The following is a 19,709-nucleotide window of genomic DNA, read 5'->3' as shown; positions in this document are numbered from 1 at the left end:
TTCTACTCCGCTAGCCAGCACCTCGCCTAAACAGGTGTGTTCTACTCCGCTAGCCAGCACCTCACCTAAACAGGTGTTCTACTCCGCTAGCCAGCACCTCGCCTAAACAGGTGTTCTACTCCGCTAGCCAGCACCTCGCCTAAACAGGTGTTCTACTCCGCTAGCCAGCACCTCGCCTAAACAGGTGTTCTACTCCGCTAGCCAGCACCTCTACTAAACAGGTGTTCTACTCCGCTAGCCAGCAGCTCACCTAAACAGGTGTTCTACTCCGCTAGCCAGCACTTCGCCTAAACAGGTGTTGTACTCCGCTAGCCAGCACCTCACCTAAACAGGTGTTCTACTCCGCTAGCCAGCACCTCACCTAAACAGGTGTTCTACTCCGCTAGCCAGCACCTCGCCTAAACAGGTGTTCTACTCAGCTAGCCAACACCTCTCCTAAACAGGTGTTCTACTCCGCTAGCCAGCACCTCGCCTAAACAGGTGTGTTCTACTCCGCTAGCCAGCACCTCGCCTAAACAGGTGTCCTACTCCGCTAGCCAGCACCTCGCCTAAACAGGTGTTGTACTCCGCTAGCCAGCACCTCACCTAAACAGGTGTTCTACTCCGCTAGCCAGCACCTCACCTAAACAGGTGTTCTACTCCGCTAGCCAGCACCTCGCCTAAACAGGTGTTCTACTCAGCTAGTCAACATCTCTCCTAAACAGGTGTTCTACTCCGCTAGCCAGCACCTCGCCTAAACAGGTGTTCTACTCCGCTAGCCAGCACCTCGCCTAAACAGGTGTTGTACTCCGCTAGCCAGCACCTCACCTAAACAGGTGTTCTACTCCGCTAGCCAGCACCTCGCCTAAACAGGTGTTCTACTCCGCTAGCCAGCACCTCGCCTAAACAGGTGTTCTACTCCGCTAGCCAGCACCTCGCCTAAACAGGTGTTCTACTCCGCTAGCCAGCACCTCGCCTAAACAGGTGTTCTACTCCGCTAGCCAGGACCTCGCCTAAACAGGTGTTCTACTCCGCTAGCCAGCACCTCGCCTAAACAGGTGTTCTACTCCGCTAGCCAGCACCTCGCCTAAACAGGTGTTCTACTCCGCTAGCCAGCACCTCGCCTAAACAGGTGTTCTACTCCGCTAGCCAGCACCTCGCCTAAACAGTTGTTCTACTCCGCTAGCCAGCACCTCGCCTAAACAGGTGTTCTACTCCGCTAGCCAGCACCTCGCCTAAACAGGTGTTCTACTCCGCTAGCCAGCACCTCGCCTAAACAGGTGTTCTACTCCACTAGCCAGCACCTCGCCTAAACAGGTGTTCTACTCCGCTAGCCAGCACCTCTCCTAAACAGGTGTTCTACTCCGCTAGCCAGCACCTCACCTAAACAGGTGTTCTACTCTGCTAGCCAGCACCTCGCCTAAACAGGTGTTCTACTCCGCTAGCCAGCACCTCGCCTAAACAGGTGTTCTACTCCGCTAGCCAGCACCTCGCCTAAACAGGTGTTCTACTCCGCTAGCCAGCACCTCGCCTAAACAGGTGTTCTACTCCGCTAGCCAGGACCTCGCCTAAACAGGTGTTCTACTCCGCTAGCCAGCACCTCGCCTAAACAGGTGTTCTACTCCGCTAGCCAGCACCTCGCCTAAACAGGTGTTCTACTCCGCTAGCCAGCACCTCGCCTAAACAGGTGTTCTACTCCGCTAGCCAGCACCTCGCCTAAACAGGTGTTCTACTCCGCTAGCCAGCACCTCGCCTAAACAGTTGTTCTACTCCGCTAGCCAGCACCTCGCCTAAACAGGTGTTCTACTCCGCTAGCCAGCACCTCGCCTAAACAGGTGTTCTACTCCACTAGCCAGCACCTCGCCTAAACAGGTGTTCTACTCCACTAGCCAGCACCTCGCCTAAACAGGTGTTCTACTCCGCTAGCCAGCACCTCTCCTAAACAGGTGTTCTACTCCGCTAGCCAGCACCTCTCCTAAACAGGTGTTCTACTCCGCTAGCCAGCACCTCGCCTAAACAGGTGTTCTACTCCGCTAGCCAGCACCTCTCCTAAACAGGTGTTCTACTCCGCTAGCCAGCACCTCTCCTAAACAGGTGTCCTACTCCGCTAGCCAGCACCTCGCCTAAACAGGTGTTCTACTCCGCTACCCAGCACCTCTCCTAAACAGGTGTTCTACTCCGCTAGCCAGCACCTCTCCTAAACAGGTGTTCTACTCCCGCTAGCCAGCACCTCGACTAAACAGGTGTTCTACTCCGCTAGCCAGCACCTCGCCTAAACAGGTGTTCTACTCCGCTAGCCAGCACCTCGCCTAAACAGGTGTTCTACTCAGCTAGCCAGCACCTCGCCTAAACAGGTGTTCTACTCCGCTAGCCAGCACCTCTCCTAACCAGGTGTTCTACTCTGCAAGCCAGCACCTCACCTAAACGGGTGTTCTACTCCGCTAGCCAGCACCTCACCTAAACAGGTGTTCTACTCCGCTAGCCAGCACCTCTCCTAAACAGGTGTTCTACTCCGCTAGCCAGCACCTCTCCTAAACAGGTGTTCTACTCCGCTAGCCAGCACCTCGCCTAAACAGGTGTTCTACTCCGCTAGCCAGCACCTCTCCTAAACAGGTGTTCTACTCCGCTAGCCAGCACCTCTCCTAAACAGGTGTCCTACTCCGCTAGCCAGCACCTCTCCTAAACAGGTGTTCTACTCCGCTAGCCAGCACCTCTCCTAAACAGGTGTTCTACTCCGCTAGCCAGCACCTCTACTAAACAGGTGTTCTACTCCGCTAGCCAGCACCTCGCCTAAACAGGTGTTCTACTCCGCTAGCCAGCACCTCGCCTAAACAGGTGTTCTACTCCGCTAGCCAGCACCTCGCCTAAACAGGTGTTCTACTCCACTAGCCAGCACCTCGCCTAAACAGGTGTTCTACTCCGCTAGCCAGCACCTCTCCTAAACAGGTGTTCTACTCCGCTAGCCAGCACCTCACCTAAACAGGTGTTCTACTCCGCTAGCCAGCACCTCGCCTAAACAGGTGTTGTACTCCGCTAGCCAGCACCTCGCCTAAACAGGTGTTCTACTCTGCTAGCCAACACCTCGCCTAAACAGGTGTGTTCTACTCCGCTAGCCAGCACCTCACCTAAACAGGTGTTCTACTCTGCTAGCCAACACCTCGCCTAAACAGGTGTTCTACTCCGCTAGCCAGCACCTCGCCTAAACAGGTGTTCTACTCCGCTAGCCAGCACCTCGCCTAAACAGGTGTTCTACTCCGCTAGCCAGCACCTCTACTAAACAGGTGTTCTACTCCGCTAGCCAGCAGCTCACCTAAACAGGTGTTCTAATCCGCTAGCCAGCACTTCGCCTAAACAGGTGTTGTACTCCGCTAGCCAGCACCTCACCTAAACAGGTGTTCTACTCCGCCTGCCAGCACCTCACCTAAACAGGTGTTCTACTCCGCTAGCCAGCACCTCACCTAAACAGGTGTTCTACTCAGCTAGCCAACACCTCTCCTAAACAGGTGTTCTACTCCGCTAGCCAGCACCTCGCCTAAACAGGTGTGTTCTACTCCGCTAGCCAGCACCTCGCCTAAACAGGTGTTCTACTCCGCTAGCCAGCACCTCGCCTAAACAGGTGTTGTACTCCGCTAGCCAGCACCTCACCTAAACAGGTGTTCTACTCCGCTAGCCAGCACCTCACCTAAACAGGTGTTCTACTCCGCTAGCCAGCACCTCGCCTAAACAGGTGTTCTACTCAGCTAGCCAACATCTCTCCTAAACAGGTGTTCTACTCCGCTAGCCAGCACCTCACCTAAACAGGTGTTCTACTCCGCTAGCCAGCACCTCGCCTAAACAGGTGTTGTACTCCGCTAGCCAGCACCTCACCTAAACAGGTGTTCTACTCTGCTAGCCAGCACCTCGCCTAAACAGGTGTTCTACTCCGCTAGCCAGCACCTCGCCTAAACAGGTGTTCTACTCCGCTAGCCAGCACCTCGCCTAAACAGGTGTTCTACTCCGCTAGCCAGCACCTCGCCTAAACAGGTGTTCTACTCCGCTAGCCAGGACCTCGCCTAAACAGGTGTTCTACTCCGCTAGCCAGCACCTCGCCTAAACAGGTGTTCTACTCCGCTAGCCAGCACCTCGCCTAAACAGGTGTTCTACTCCGCTAGCCAGCACCTCGCCTAAACAGGTGTTCTACTCCGCTAGCCAGCACCTCGCCTAAACAGTTGTTCTACTCCGCTAGCCAGCACCTCGCCTAAACAGGTGTTCTACTCCGCTAGCCAGCACCTCGCCTAAACAGGTGTTCTACTCCGCTAGCCAGCACCTCGCCTAAACAGGTGTTCTACTCCACTAGCCAGCACCTCGCCTAAACAGGTGTTCTACTCCGCTAGCCAGCACCTCTCCTAAACAGGTGTTCTACTCCGCTAGCCAGCACCTCTCCTAAACAGGTGTTCTACTCCGCTAGCCAGCACCTCGCCTAAACAGGTGTTCTACTCCGCTAGCCAGCACCTCTCCTAAACAGGTGTTCTACTCCGCTAGCCAGCACCTCTCCTAAACAGGTGTCCTACTCCGCTAGCCAGCACCTCTCCTAAACAGGTGTTCTACTCCGCTACCCAGCACCTCTCCTAAACAGGTGTTCTACTCCGCTAGCCAGCACCTCTCCTAAACAGGTGTTCTACTCCCGCTAGCCAGCACCTCGACTAAACAGGTGTTCTACTCCGCTAGCCAGCACCTCGCCTAAACAGGTGTTCTACTCCGCTAGCCAGCACCTCGCCTAAACAGGTGTTCTACTCAGCTAGACAGCACCTCGCCTAAACAGGTGTTCTACTCCGCTAGCCAGCACCTCTCCTAACCAGGTGTTCTACTCTGCAAGCCAGCACCTCACCTAAACGGGTGTTCTACTCCGCTAGCCAGCACCTCACCTAAACAGGTGTTCTACTCCGCTAGCCAGCACCTCGCCTAAACAGGTGTTCTACTCCGCTAGCCAGCACCTCTCCTAAACAGGTGTTCTACTCCGCTAGCCAGCACCTCGCCTAAACAGGTGTTCTACTCCGCTAGCCAGCACCTCGCCTAAACAGGTGTTCTACTCCGCTAGCCAGCACCTCTCCTAAACAGGTGTTCTACTCCGCTAGCCAGCACCTCGACTAAACAGGTGTTCTACTCCGCTAGCCAGCACCTCTCCTAACCAGGTGTTCTACTCCGCTAGCCAGCACCTCGATTAAACAGGTGTTCTACTCCGCTAGCCAGCACCTCGCCTAAACAGGTGTTCTACTCCGCTAGCCAGCACCTCGACTAAACAGGTGTTCTACTCCGCTAGCCAGCACCTCGCCTAAACAGGTGTTCTACTCCGCTAGCCAGCACCTCTCCTAACCAGGTGTTCTACTCCGCTAGCCAGCACCTCGACTAAACAGGTGTTCTACTCCGCTAGCCAGCACCTCTCCTAAACAGGTGTTCTACTCCGCTAGCCAGCACCTCTCCTAACCAGGTGTTCTACTCCGCTAGCCAGCACCTCGACTAAACAGGTGTGCGTTTCTTCCGCCCCCAGCTACTGTGAGAATACTTGTTTGTTGATGGAAACAGCGTTTTGTTTTAAATTATTTGGTTTTAAGCATTCCCCAAACCATATCCCTAAGCTTAATCACTCAGAATTAACACCCAACACTTAAGCCTTTTTTTGTTTTAACCCTTCTTGTCTGGTGATCTCTTAGGTAGGGACACTTGACAAGTAGGGACACTTGACAAGTAGGGACACTTGTTGACTTGACATCCTTGCTAAAAGTGCTGACTTAAGAACCCCTTTGCCCTTTAACCTCTCGACAGCTGAAGGGTCAGTTTAGCCGGACCTTGGTCACATGTACGCACGAACACCAGGCCCATCTAATGCTATACTGTAATGGAAAACTGTAAATTATTTTTATATTTTTTTAAATACTCTGAAATGTTTTACTGCATCATACTCTGAATGATGGTGCATTGTGGGGGAAAAATGTGGGTAGGGTAGAATTTATGTATTCGACTGGTACTGTAATTCCACCCAACAGAATACAGTACCGTACCGTAGCTTTGGAGCACCAAAAAACCTTTTGATCACTAGTGGGTGTATGGTATTGTTGTTTCTCTCATTACCATATTGTGAAGCGTACCTTGTAAGAGGCTATATTTGTTGAGTGAGAATGCTGTAAGCCTTTGTTAAGGCCTCCAGAACTGCAAGTGATACAAAACACCAAATGTTCATTAATATGCTGTAATGTTTGTCAACACTTTACTTAGCAGCCAACCTGCTTGCACCAATACCTTGTAATTACAGTAAAATACTGTGGAATAAAAATCCCTCCCCTTAACAAATTTAATTCACCCATCCATTCATTAATTCTGATTATGGTAGCATTTACTTTTATACAGTATAAAACAGTACATTTTACGGTACTGTACTGTATGTTTTTACACAGCACTTGCTTTGATACCGTATTTATATTACAGTAGGTGTACTGTAATATGAAATACAGAATTTTACTTGTAAGATGCTGTCAAAATCGCGCTAACCCCTTTACAATGTACAATTCACCTTCTGGAAAAAGTGAAATTCGGTCTGTTAATTCTCTAATTATATCACCTTACTTAGCAGTTTTAGGTACCAGTGTTGTTTATTTTACAATCCCCAAACACACCTGATATTTATCTAGAAAGCACATGTAACACAGTAATTACAGAATACTGTGCTAATATCTAGTTACAATAATAGTGCATTGCACTATACTGTATATGTCGCATATCAAACCCTTCTAGCTAGTCCATTGTGATGTACTTGACTGTATTGTGGGGAGAAACGTTGGATCTTTTCTGGGAATTAGGAATTAGTAGTTAGAGGCCCACGTTTGCTGCCTTTGTGTCCCTTTTCTACCCCTTGACCCTTGACCCTTGCCACCCTTCTTCTTCAACCCTTCTGCTTCACACCTGGGTTCAAATACTATTTGCTGTATTTCAATTACTTTCAGATACATTTCAGATACATATTTGAAAATAAATATAAAAATAAACAAATGAATATGAACATTTATATTTGAAATACAAATGTTTAAATACACATGTATTTTAACGAGAAGGGTGTAATTGCAAACTGCAATTATGGGTGCCTTCTGATATCGGGCGTTTCTTGATATCAAGTTACACCCACTACTGCTCACCACGTGGCCGTATGTTTCACGCCAGGGACAACAGTTGTTGACAACTGTAGCATTGTAGCTAAACCTAACTATTTTAACCTTAACTATTTTCCTAACCTTTGTCCTCAATCTCCTAACCTGCCACGCTAATTCACCTAACCTGTCAGGTTAGTTATCTTAACCTGCTATGTAATCAAATCATCTGTGTCGAGAAACCATCAGTCTCATAACACCGGGACTGACCAATGGTTGGTATCAATGAGCATTTCCTGATATCAGGGAACACCCATGAATTCTGATCTGTTATTACACCACATTCATTTCAACCCTGGTCTGATCTGCTTCATGTCTCTCTCTCTGTCTCTCTCTCTCTCTCTCTCTCTCTCTCTCTCTCTCTCTCTCTCTCTCTCTCTCTCTCTCTCTCTCTCTCTCTCTCTCTCTCTCTCTCTCTCTCTCTCTCTCTCTCTCTCTCTCTCTCTCTCTCTCTCTCTCTCTCTCTGTCTCTCTCTCTTTCTCTGTCTCTCTCTCTCTCTCTGTCTCTCTCTCTGTCTCTCGCTCACTCTGTCTCTCTCTCTCTCTCTCTCTCTTCTCGCTCTCCCATCCTTCCTCCTACAATTTCACCCCACTTTTCTCCTCCCCTACTGACAATGCCTGGGGTAGGGCGGAAATGGAGAGTGTGTGTATGTGTGTATGTGTGTGTGTCTACAGTAAGTGGGAGTGGAGGGAGCGGCAGTTGAACATTCCAGGAATCCGTCCATGGTGGAGCCTCATGGTTTTGTGATTGTGTCCGCTGAGGAGAGGAGAAGAGGGGAAGGGATATCTAACACACTGCATAACTCTAGAGACATTCCCTGAAAAACTGCCTACACACACACACACACACACACACACACACACACACACACACACACACACACACACACACACACACACACACACACACACACACACACACACACACACACACACACACACACACACACACACACACACACACACACACACACACACACACACACACTTTCCTTTACATTGCACCAGGATTTCTATGGAAGTGTTACCTTGGATACACCTACAGTATATGTGTGAATGTGTGGGTGAGTGATATGGTATTTTAAGGATTCAACAATACATGTCCAATGTGTTAATCAGTTGTCTGCTACACTCTCATATACTGAATGGTAGTGAGCCAGCCAGGTAACCCGTGATACAAGTCAGTATTAAACGTGAGCGCTGTTAACTTCAAGTAGGTTTTGGTTTTGCTAGGGTGTTGTGGACATGGATGGCGGATGGGTAAGCATCTGCCTCTGGTGCCAAAGTTTGCATGTTCAAATCCAGCGATAGATAGTTGTTTTTGAGATTTATCCCAAACCTTAACCATTACCTTAACCATTCAGAGTTAATGCCTAACCTTAAGATTTTGGAGTTAATGCCTAACCTTAACCTTAAAAATGTGGAGATAATGCCTAAAGTTAACTTTAAACGCTTTGAAACGTTATGTTTGGAACAACTTAAAAATTGTCCGCTTGAGAAACATGGATGAACGTCTAATTCTGATGTGAGACTGTGAGAGCTAGTTGTGAGAGCTAGTTGTGAGAGCTAGTTGTGAGAGCTAGTTGAGGGAGCTAGTTGTGAGAGCTAGTTGAGGGAGCTAGTTGTGAGAGCTAGTTGAGGAAGCTAGTTGTGAGAGCTAGTTGTGAGAGCTAGTTGAGGGAGCTAGTTGTGAGAGCTAGTTGTGAGAGCTTGTTGTGAGAGCTAGTTGTGAGAGCTAGTTGTGAGAGCTAGTTGTGAGAGCTTGTTGTGAGAGATAGTTGTGAGAGCTAGTTGTGAGAGCTTGTTGTGAGAGCTAGTTGTGAGAGCTAGTTGTGAGAGCTAGTTGTGAGAGCTAGTTGTGAGAGCTAGTTGAGGGAGCTAGTTGTGAGAGCTAGTTGAGGAAGCTAGTTGTGAGAGCTAGTTGTGAGAGCTAGTTGAGGAAGCTAGCTGTGAGAGCTAGTTGTGAGAGCTAGTTGTGAGAGCTAGTTGTGAGAGCTAGTTGAGGGAGCTAGTTGTGAGAGCTAGTTGTGAGAGCTTGTTGTGAGAGCTAGTTGTGAGAGCTAGTTGTGAGAGCTAGTTGTGAGAGCTTGTTGTGAGAGCTAGTTGTGAGAGCTAGTTGTGAGAGCTAGTTGTGAGAGCTTGTTGTGAGAGCTTGTTGTGAGAGCTAGTTGTGAGAGCTAGTTGTGAGAGCTAGTTGTGAGAGCTAGTTGAGGGAGCTAGTTGTGAGAGCTAGTTGAGGAAGCTAGTTGTGAGAGCTAGTTGTGAGAGCTAGTTGAGGAAGCTAGCTGTGAGAGCTAGTTGTGAGAGCTAGTTGTGAGAGCTAGTTGTGAGAGCTAGTTGAGGGAGCTAGTTGTGAGAGCTAGTTGAGGAAGCTAGTTGTGAGAGCTAGTTGTGAGAGCTAGTTGAGGAAGCTAGCTGTGAGAGCTAGTTGTGAGAGCTAGTTGTGAGAGCTAGTTGTGAGAGCTAGTTGAGGGAGCTAGTTGTGAGAGCTAGTTGAGGAAGCTAGTTGTGAGAGCTAGTTGTGAGAGCTAGTTGAGGGAGCAGGGTGTTTTCCTGATTAGACCCACCTTCACTACGGTTCTCTCTCTAAAATGGATGCTCTCGTAGACAGCTGCTCTAATTCAGTATTTTATATTCCACAACACAAGATCCTCATTCGTCTTCTCAAACATCACACACGCACACACACGTCCGTCCTCTCTGCGTGCACGTGGGTGGAAGGAGAAGGAGAGGATGAACGAAAAAAGAGAGAGAAAAGAGAGTACCAGCTCCTAAACCTTTCCTCCTGGCTGGCAGAGGAGAGGAGAGCAAGTCTTTTTGTTCTTTCCTCCTCCTCTCCTCTCCTTTTATCTGCGCCGGGTTAGCCGTGGCGCTGCAGCTGTCTCAGTGTGCCCCCTTGCCCCCTCTCTCTCTGTGCTGCTGTTGTGTGGACGCAGACAGATGGTTGCAGTTTGTCCTGAGTGGGTGGGTGAGCCTCGTTTCCTGTGCTCCTCAGGCCTCCACCACCAGCAGCAGCACCTCCGAAGTGCAACAATCCGACCAGGGGCCACAACAGGGGCCACATTTGATAGCAAACAAGGGGCTGCTTCCTTCTCCTCTTCCTCTCCTCTTCCACTTCTCCTCCCACCTCCTCTTCCACCACCCCCGCCATCCTTCCTCCGTCCGCCCACACTCCCCCTGCAGCCCTCTGAGGCCGGGCCCCTGATGGCCCTTGGATTGCGGGCTGGGGGACCCCTCGCAGCACTCCACTCACACTCAGAGGAGCTGGCTATGAATGTAGAAGAGAATCCTGAGGGTCCCGAGCCCCATGAGCCCCCACCAGAGGTAAGCAGATACATCCATGTTCACCCCGGGTGGAAGTTGGCCCTTAAGACACTGATCTAGGATCAGTTTATCCTCACTAGATTATAACCTTAACAATAAGGAGGAGGAATGTAAACCTGACTTGAAATCAGTGTCCAGGGGCAACTTCATCCTACTCCTTCTGTTTTATACCCTGGCAGTAGGGGTGGGGTTGGTAGGGGGTTGTATACCCCTGGGGGTCATATCTCCCTCCACAGCCCCTCAAGTGTTGTGTGTCTTTGTTCACCCTATTCTAGCTGACTGTGTGGAATCTGTTGTGTTACCTGTTCTTGTTACCTGTGTTATTACCAGTGATATCTATTTGTCTGTCCAACCTGTCTGTCCAACCTGTCTGTCCAACCTGTCTGTCCAACCTGTCTATCCAACCTGTCTGTCTAACCTTGGCTGTGTGTCTTTGTTCCTTTCTCATTTCCTCTGGGTGTTTTTTCAAGATATTATTACCTTTCAATTCTATGATTTTTCCTATGCACAACATCTTAACAAAAGCCCATAGACTACATCTAGAACCTAGATTGCATACATCTAGTTCAGAGTTGATGGGAAGTAGTTAGCAGTGATAATAGATGTAATGTTAGGGGTCTGGTGAAACAATGTGGTCCTATAGATGCTTTAACAGAAAGGTTTCAGGACTGAATAGAATCAATATCGCTAGACAATAAGAGGGTCAAAAAATTACCTTCTCCCTTCTGCCACTGTGTGTGTGTGTGTGTGTGTGTGTGTGTGTGTGTGTGTGTGTGTGTGTGTGTGTGTGTGTGTGTGTGTGTGTGTGTGTGTGTGTGTGTGTGTGTGTGTGTGCGTGCGTGCGTGCGTGCGTGCGTGCGTGCGTGCGTGCGTGCGTGCGTGCGTGCGTGCGTGCGTGCGTGTGTGTAGGAGCAGCAATTGGTTTCAGTGGACTTCCCTCCCTACAAGCCTCTTTATCTCTGTGGACAAGCCATCTGTTTGCCCAGACCATGGTGTTCTGTTCTTCAAGGAGGGAGGGATGGATAGTGTAGGAGGAGGGGTAGGCTTTAGTTTGGGGATGAACACACACACCCATAGGGAGGGGTCGTTGAACAAACAAAAGTTAATCTGTAACCCCCATCCAGAGATACGAATCCAGAGATACGAATAAATATTGAATACCCTATTGTCTTCGCCGTCACCCCCCCCCCGTCTCTTTCTATGTCTCCCTCGTTCTCTCGCTCTCCATTTCTCTCTCTTTATCCTAATTTCTCTCTCTCCCTCCACCTGTTACGTTACGGTAAAAAGAGTAAAGGGTGATTGTGTTGCAATTCCACACAGACCACACACTACAGCCCTAAGATCAGACCACAGACTACAGCCCTCAGATCAGACCACACACTACAGCCCTCAGATCAGACCACAGACTACAGCCCTCAGATCAGACCACAGACTACAGCCCTAAGATCAGACCACAGACTACAGCCCTCAGATCAGACCACAGACTACAGCCCTCAGATCAGACCACACACTACAGCCCTCAGATCAGACCACACACTACAGCCCTCAGATCAGAACACACACTACAGCCCTCAGATCAGACCACACACTACAGCCCTTAGATCAGACCACACACTACAGCCCTCAGATCAGACCACACACTACAGCCCTCAGATCAGACCACACACTACAGCCCTTAGATCAGATCACACACTACAGCCCTTAGATCAGACTACACACTACAGCCCTTAGACCAGACCACACACTACAGCCCTTAGATCAGACCACACACTACAGCCCTTAGATCAGACCACACTGACCACACACTACAGCCCATAGATCAGACCACACACTACAGCCCTTAGATCAGATCACACACTACAAGCCCTTAGATCAGACCACACACTACAGCCCTTAGATCAGACCACACATTACAGCCCTTAGATCAGACCACACACTACAGCCCTTAGATCAGACCACACACTACAGCCCTTAGATCAGACCACACTGACTACACACTACATCCCTTAGATCAGACCACACACTACAGCCCTTAGATCAGACCACACACTACATCCCTTAGATCAGACCACACACTACAGCCCTCAGATCAGACCACACACTACATCCCTTAGATCAGACCACACACTACAGCCCTTAGATCAGACCACACACTACATCCCTTAGATCAGACCACACACTACAGCCCTCAGATCAGACCACACACTACAGCCCTTAGATCAGACCACACACTACAGCCCTTAGATCAGACCACATTGACCACACACTACATCCCTTAGATCAGACCACACACTACAGCCCTTAGATCAGACCACACACTACAGCCCTTAGATCAGACCACACACTACAGCCCTCAGATCAGACCACACACTACAGCCCTTAGATCAGACCACACTGACCACACACTACATCCCTTAGATCAGACCACACACTACAGCCCTCAGATCAGACCACACCCAAACACTGATCTCTTTTTCATCTCTGTTTCTAATTATGTGTTTGTTTATTTTAGTTATTAATCCATGAACCATTTTTTTGCTTTCTGACTTTTTCTCTCTTTAACACTTTGTCTTCTTTATGTGCCTTTTGTTTTGTCAACTATTTGTGAATGTCGTGTGTGTGTGTGTGTGTGTGTGTGAATGTTGTGTGTGTGTGTGTATGTATCTCTCTTTCTGTGTGAGTGTGTTCACAGCTTGCCTTACCTTGCCTGCATGCCCAAAGAATATTCTTCCATACATTACATTAAAGCCAGGGTGTTTGTGTGTGTTAACTGTGCATCCTGTGTTGCAGGATGAAGAGGATTCTAAGCAGGGATACAACACAGGTAAGTATGGTGCCTAGAATGGGTTAATTTTAGATAGCATATACATTATAAATTCCTTAGACAATATTTCACCACTGTCTCAGTATAGGTAGGAATGATTTTTCTGATACACTGCATAAGTGGGGGTGGTTCTCACCTCTTTATCTCTCATTCTCTTTCCTTCCCACACTCTTTCTTTTCTCTCTCTCCTCCTCTTTTCCCTCCTGCCCCTCCTCTCTTCCCCCTATATCTCTCATTCTCCCCTCCTCCTTCTCCCTCTCTCCTTCTTCTGCTCCTCTCTCTCAGTTCTGGAGTGTGGTCCATCTCCCATGGAGGGGGATCAGATGGCTGAAGGGAAGCATGGTGTGTCCAGGGTGGACGTGTCAGAAGGTAGGGGGAGAGGGGCCTTGTCGGGGCCTGCTTGGCCACAGGAGCTGGCCTGCTCCCTGTGCAAACGGCTGTTCAGCAGCCTGGAGCATCTCAGGGAGCACGAGTACCGCCACACCCTGTCTCTCACGGCCCTCTCCCTGGACTGGCCTGAACCGCAAGGCCTCTTATCCGACCACCACCACAACCAGGATCAAGCCTACTCTCAGGGCCCCATTCATTCCCAGTCTCTCTATTGCCTCCCGGTGGCCGAGCATTTTCCACCACGGTACCTCTGCTCCCAGTGTCCAGCCACCTTCACGCTCAAGTCCAATGCAGACCGGCATGAGAAGACCATCCACTTCAAGAGGAAGCTGATGCAGTGCACCTACTGTCTGAAACAGTTCAGAGACCGTACTGATCTACACAGACACCTCTCCTCCGTACACTCCAGAGAGAGAGGCCACTCTTGCCCAGCCTGTGCCAAGGCATTCAGTACCCAAAAGAACCTGGCCACGCATGTCAAGGTGTGCTGCCAGCTGGGGGTAGGGGTAGAGTCAGGGAGAGGGGTCGGCATGGGGGTGGGGCAGGGTGGGGTTACCGAGAGACTGTGGGGCTTGCATCATGAGATGAAGGTAGACGCCCATAGCAACCATAATAATCATCATCACCATGTGAATGTGGTCGATTGAGCATGGATGCATACAGAGATATAGAGAGTAGTCACACATACACACACACACACACACACACACACACACACACACACACACACACACACGCACACGCACACGCACACGCACATGCACACGCACACGCACACGCACACACACGCACACAAAGACACTATACCTATGTCGATGAATGACCTGTGGTCTTATTGCACTGAAGAGGATCACTTCCTCCCTAAACCTGTATCTCTCTTCCCATTGGATAAGAGTAGATCTGAGCGGGCCCAATATGGGTTATATGTAAGAGCACTTATATATTTTCTACAACCGGTGTAATATTTGTACATTTATAAGATTAAAGACTGATCTTTCATAAAAACTTTGGTTTTTACATAGACTACATCACCAAAAGTATGTGGACACCTGCTCGTTGAACATCTCATTCCAAAATCATGGGCATTAATATGGAGTTGGTCCCCTCTTTGCTGCTATAACAGCCTCCACTCTTCTGGGAAGGCTTTCCACTAGATGTTGTAACATTTCTGACAGGGACCTGCTTCCATTCAGCCACAAGAGCATTAGTGAGTTCGGACACTGATGTTGGGCGATTAGGCCTGGCTCGCAGTCCCCATTCCAATTCATCCCAAAGGTGTTCGATGGGGTTGAGGTCAGGGCTCTGTGCAGGCCAGTCAAGGTATTCCATGGCGATCTCAACAAGACATTTCTGTATGGACCTCGCTTTGTGCATGGGGGCCTTCCCCAAGCTGTTGCAACAAAGCTGGATACACATAATCGTCTAGAATGTTATTGTATACTGTAGCATTAAGATTTCCCTTCACTGGAACTAAGCGGCCCAAACCATGAAAAACAGCCCCGGACCATTATTCCTTCCTCATCCACTAAACTTTACAGTTGGCGCAATGCATTCAGGAAGGTAGCGTTCTCCTGGCATTCATTAAACCCAGATTCGTCCGTCTGACTGCCAGACGGTGAAGCGTGACTCATCACCCAGAGAATGTGTCTACTGCTCAAGAGTCCAATGGCGGCGAGCTTTACACCACTCCAGCCAACGCTTGGCATTGCGCTGGTGATCTTAGGTTTGTGTTTGGCTGCTCGGCCATGGAAACCCATTTCATGAAGCTCCCGACGAACAGTTCTTGTACTTCCAGAGGCAGTTTGGAACTCGGTAGTGAGTGTTGCAACCGAGGACAGACCATTTTTGCGCTCTATGCGCTTCAGCACTCGGCGGTCCTGTTCTGTGAGCTTGTGTGGCCTACCACATGGTGGCTGAGCCGTTGTTGCTCCTAGACATTTCCACTTCACAATAATAGCACTTACAGTTGACCGGGGCAGCTCTAGCAGGGCAGAAATTTGATGAACTGACTTGTTGGAAAGGTGGCATCCTATGACGGTTCCACGTTGAAAGTCACTGAGCTCTTCAGTAAGGTCATTCTACTGTCAATGTTTGTCTATGGAGATTACATGGCTGTGTGCTCCTGTCAGCAACAGGTTTGGCTGAAATAGCCGAATCCACTAATTTGAAGGGGTGTCCACATACTTTTGTAAATACTGTACAGTGTATGTAGGCGGCGGCCTATATTTTGAAGAAGCCTTTAGGCATATTTTTTAAAAACACAATTGCTATGCAAAGTGACCAGTGAAAATGTACTGTGACGGCTCACCTGAGTTCCAGCTTTGTTTTATTATGTATCAATATGTGTCTGTTTGTCATTCTGTACAGCTGTCACTTGCTTATGGAGTACATTGATTGAATGATCAGGGGGGCTCATATCGTATTGTTGGTGCTGTTGTTGGAAATAGCTCTGGGTAGAATCAGGTCTAGAATCAGCTTACCTTTGTTAAATCCTCATCGTAACCAATAGGGGGAAAGCACAAAACTGACCTTAGAGTGTATAGCGAAACCTTTGTTTTTCTACTTGGGTTCTTGTGGTGTTTATTCTATCCCCCAGCCCCCTGTCTCCCTCTGTGTCACCAGTCAGGGCTCAGCTGAAGCTCTCTTCTCCATATTAGGGAGGGAGATTTGGATCTCCTACTCTTTACATCCCACTAAAACTGCTCATAAAACTGACCCTAGTCACCACACATCAGCACCACCTGCAGGTAATCATATGTACTACACATTCCCTGTCAGCGTTGATTCTGTACACAAACATCAGAGGTTTGTTCTGGGAGAGGAGTGTCCTAAACCTATCCAGTCTGAAACAATGATACAATTATCTGTTTTTAACCTTTATTCAAATCAGGAGGTGTCATTGAGATAACACATGTCAGATGTAAAAACAGAGGACTGTCATACATTCAGAGCAGGCTTACAATAAGTTCACATGTGACACATACAACAGCCCTGAGAGGGTAACGTTCCCGCAAATTGTTTTGCACTGAAGTATGCCTAGTTGGATTTGAGGAAAGGTATTAATCTATGTTTCTGCACACGGAGTTCCTCTCCTTTATCTGTTTGATAAAGCTTTTTGGGCTTCCGAGTGGCGCAGCGGTCTAAGGCACTGCATCTCAGTGCTAGAGGCATCACTACAGACCCTGGTTTGATTCTAGGCTGTATCACAACCGGCCGAGATCGGGAGTCCCATAGGGCGACGCACAGTTGTTAGGGAGGGTTTGGCCGAGGTAGGGCGTCAATGTAAATAAGAATTTGTTCTTAACTGACTTGCCAAGTTAAATTAAGGTTAAATAAAAATAAATGATATGTAGGAAGTTGACTGATGAACACAGGTGTCTGTGAAGGGCATTTGACATGTTTTCCTACATCCGTCCCGTGTTGTTTTTAGATCAGTAGAGATGAAAGGAGTACCAAGCCACTTAAAACAATACAGACATGCTTGCGGGTGGGTTGGGGTGTGGTTAGGGTTAGGGTTAGAGTTGTTTCAAGTTCCTTTCTCTCTGTGCGCTGACCCCAATCCTCCGAACCCCCTCTATAAGCCCAGCTGATGGAGAATAGTAATTGGCTCTTCTCAACTCCAGCCCTCACTGACCTACGACCCCTCCTTGGGTTAAAGTTGGGGCGGCAGGTAGCCTAGTGGTTAGGACGTTGGACTAGTAACCGAAAGGTTGCAAGATCGAATCCCTGAGATGACAAGGTAAAAATCTGTCGCTCTGCCCCTGAACAAGGCAGTTAACCCACTGTTCCTAGGCAGTCATTGAAAATAAGAATTTGTTCTTAACTGACTTACCTAATTAAATAAAGGTAAAGGGTAGGGACATCCCAAGGATACCAGATAACACTAACATAAAAGGAAGTGGGCAGAGGAGGGCCATGACTTCTCTGACGTCATAGGAACAAGTGGAAAGTCTGAGGAGAAGGGGGAGGATTGGAGGGGGAGGATTGGAGAGAGAGGGGTGGGTGGAAAAAGGAGTGGAAAGAGAGAGACAGTGACAGCGAGAAGATGGGGGAGGGAGATGGAGGTTAGATGGTGTTGTCTGAGAGGTTCAGAGTGTCCATTGTAACATAGTCACAGTCTGTGGTTGATATACTGTTTGAATTAGTGTAGGGCTGCAGACAGGGAGTAATGGTTGTGGATGGCAGGGTGGGACTAGGAACTAGGACAAACCTATCACTTACTGTATCTTAAATGGATTTTCTTATAGACTGTTTGTCTTCCTCCTGCTTGTTACTGCATGAAAACAAGGTGCGTTGAAGGCGTTTTGCATGTTTAATTTGGTCATTGGATTGATGCTATTTCAGTAACTGAATTATAGAACCACAAAGCTCTCTCTCTCTCTTTCTCTGTCTGGCGGTCCTTAAGGACAAACTTGTCACAGTGTTTGAGTGGTCTGACTAAAATGCTGTCTTGCCACAAACGGTACTCTCTGAGAGCTAGAACTCCTAAAATAGGAAATAGAGTACTAGAATACCTCCATTTCCTCATTCTGAGGTAAAAAGTGTATTTTTCTGTCTGTTTGATGTGACTGTAGTTCAGTTGCATAGGGAAGTTAGCTGTCATGTCCTAATTTTATGGAAGTGCATCAACCAATTAACCAATCAACCAACCACTCATTCAGTCAAATTTGGATTCATACAGCACTTTTTACAAATGCAGCTGACCCAAAAAGCAAGCCGGGTGTCAAACCCCAAAGAGCAATGACACTCTAAAGCTGTGTTTGTCAGTCTAGGTCAATATGTGTCCTGTCTGTGCCCATACCCTTCCATGGAACCTTATAAAGATCCTATTGAATTATGAAAGTATTCTAATTCCTAATTCTTTGCCTCAACCATTATGACTGGGGGGTCATTTGAGACGTGTCCCATATGTCGTTTTGGTGTTTTCCACATAACCAGGTATGAGAACAGACCAACATGTTAAGTGGAACTTGTCATCTTGTTTAAGGAACTTGTCCCTGAGCTGGCCTCAGAAAGAATGAATGTTCTGGCCTATGGTCAAAACAGGAAAGGAGGCTAGGCTACTCTCATGTGAACCAGACTGGTTAGGAGCCATTTTTAAAAAGAGCCAAAGAGGTGGATTTCGGTTGCAATATTGGGATTTTCTTTAGTAAATTCTTAGAGCAAAAATACAATGCATTTTAGACTGTATTTTTTGTCTTTTAATTCCAAATATGAAAGATTGATATGTATTTGTGTAATGTTTTTAGGGTAGTTTGTATTCTGTAATCAATAAACTGTGAATGAAAACCCATTGGGAGGTTGATTATTTTGTTGTTGTGTTTGTGTGCTATAGTTATGGAGAAATAGACAGTACACACATACTATATAAAATAATGCATTTTATACACATACTTTATCCTTTCCTAAATTGTCTAACCAGGTACAAAATATGTATATGCATACTGTATGAGTATGGAAAAAGCATTATTTTAGTTGTAGGTATAGACTATATTCTTACTTTAATTTCCCCTACTGTGATTCCACATTGGCAGAGTGAGTCAGGTTGAACAATCAATCTGGGTCTTTTGACTTGAGGACATTTTGTGCAAATCTCCCATTGACACATATGCAGGATCTGTATGAAATGTCGAGGTACGCCCATGTTTCCCAACCAAGTTGGGCATAATAGTGTGAGGCTGGATGAGGCATTGTGTTCATACTCTCCATTTTGACTCCCTGAGCCTTTCTAATCCACATTCCGTTTATGTCAGATGAACAGCCTGTTTGTCATGTTGATTGGGGTTTCTTCTCAACCAATCTATTAAGCTTCTTGCCCTGCCACATATAGTTAAAGTCCGGATAAGACACACACACACACACACACACACAGGCGTCCACGCACGCACAAACAGATGTCCGCTTGAGCATCTACTTAGCCTTTTGTCCAGACTTTGATCTGATGGGCTTAGTGGAGGCTGTAAAAGCTGAATTACAGCAGTGTGGTTTTACAGTCCTGTTTACACTATGCGATC

General features: G+C 48.0%; 1 protein-coding gene across 2 annotated transcripts in view; it reads left to right on the top strand.

The window, feature by feature from the left end:
- LOC139542908 (zinc finger and BTB domain-containing protein 46-like) overlaps positions 1-19,709 on the top strand; it is a 166,832-nt gene that overhangs the window by 136,301 nt on the left and 10,822 nt on the right. Inside the window, exons 5-6 of one of the 2 annotated variants that reach the window (XR_011668569.1) lie at positions 10,153-13,305; positions 13,591-13,705. The exons of the other annotated variant lie outside the window; for it this stretch is intronic. The gene's annotated coding sequence lies outside the window, so the exon portion shown is untranslated. Of the gene's footprint in view, positions 1-10,152; positions 13,306-13,590; positions 13,706-19,709 lie in introns of those variants that run through there. 2 annotated transcript variants of the gene reach the window in all.

The sequence above is a fragment of the Salvelinus alpinus genome, chromosome 17 (genome assembly GCF_045679555.1).
Source record: "Salvelinus alpinus chromosome 17, SLU_Salpinus.1, whole genome shotgun sequence".
NCBI classification, from domain to species: domain Eukaryota; kingdom Metazoa; phylum Chordata; class Actinopteri; order Salmoniformes; family Salmonidae; genus Salvelinus; species Salvelinus alpinus.
Note: the sequence above shows the minus strand (reverse complement) of the source record. Positions and strands in the feature narration are given on the sequence as shown.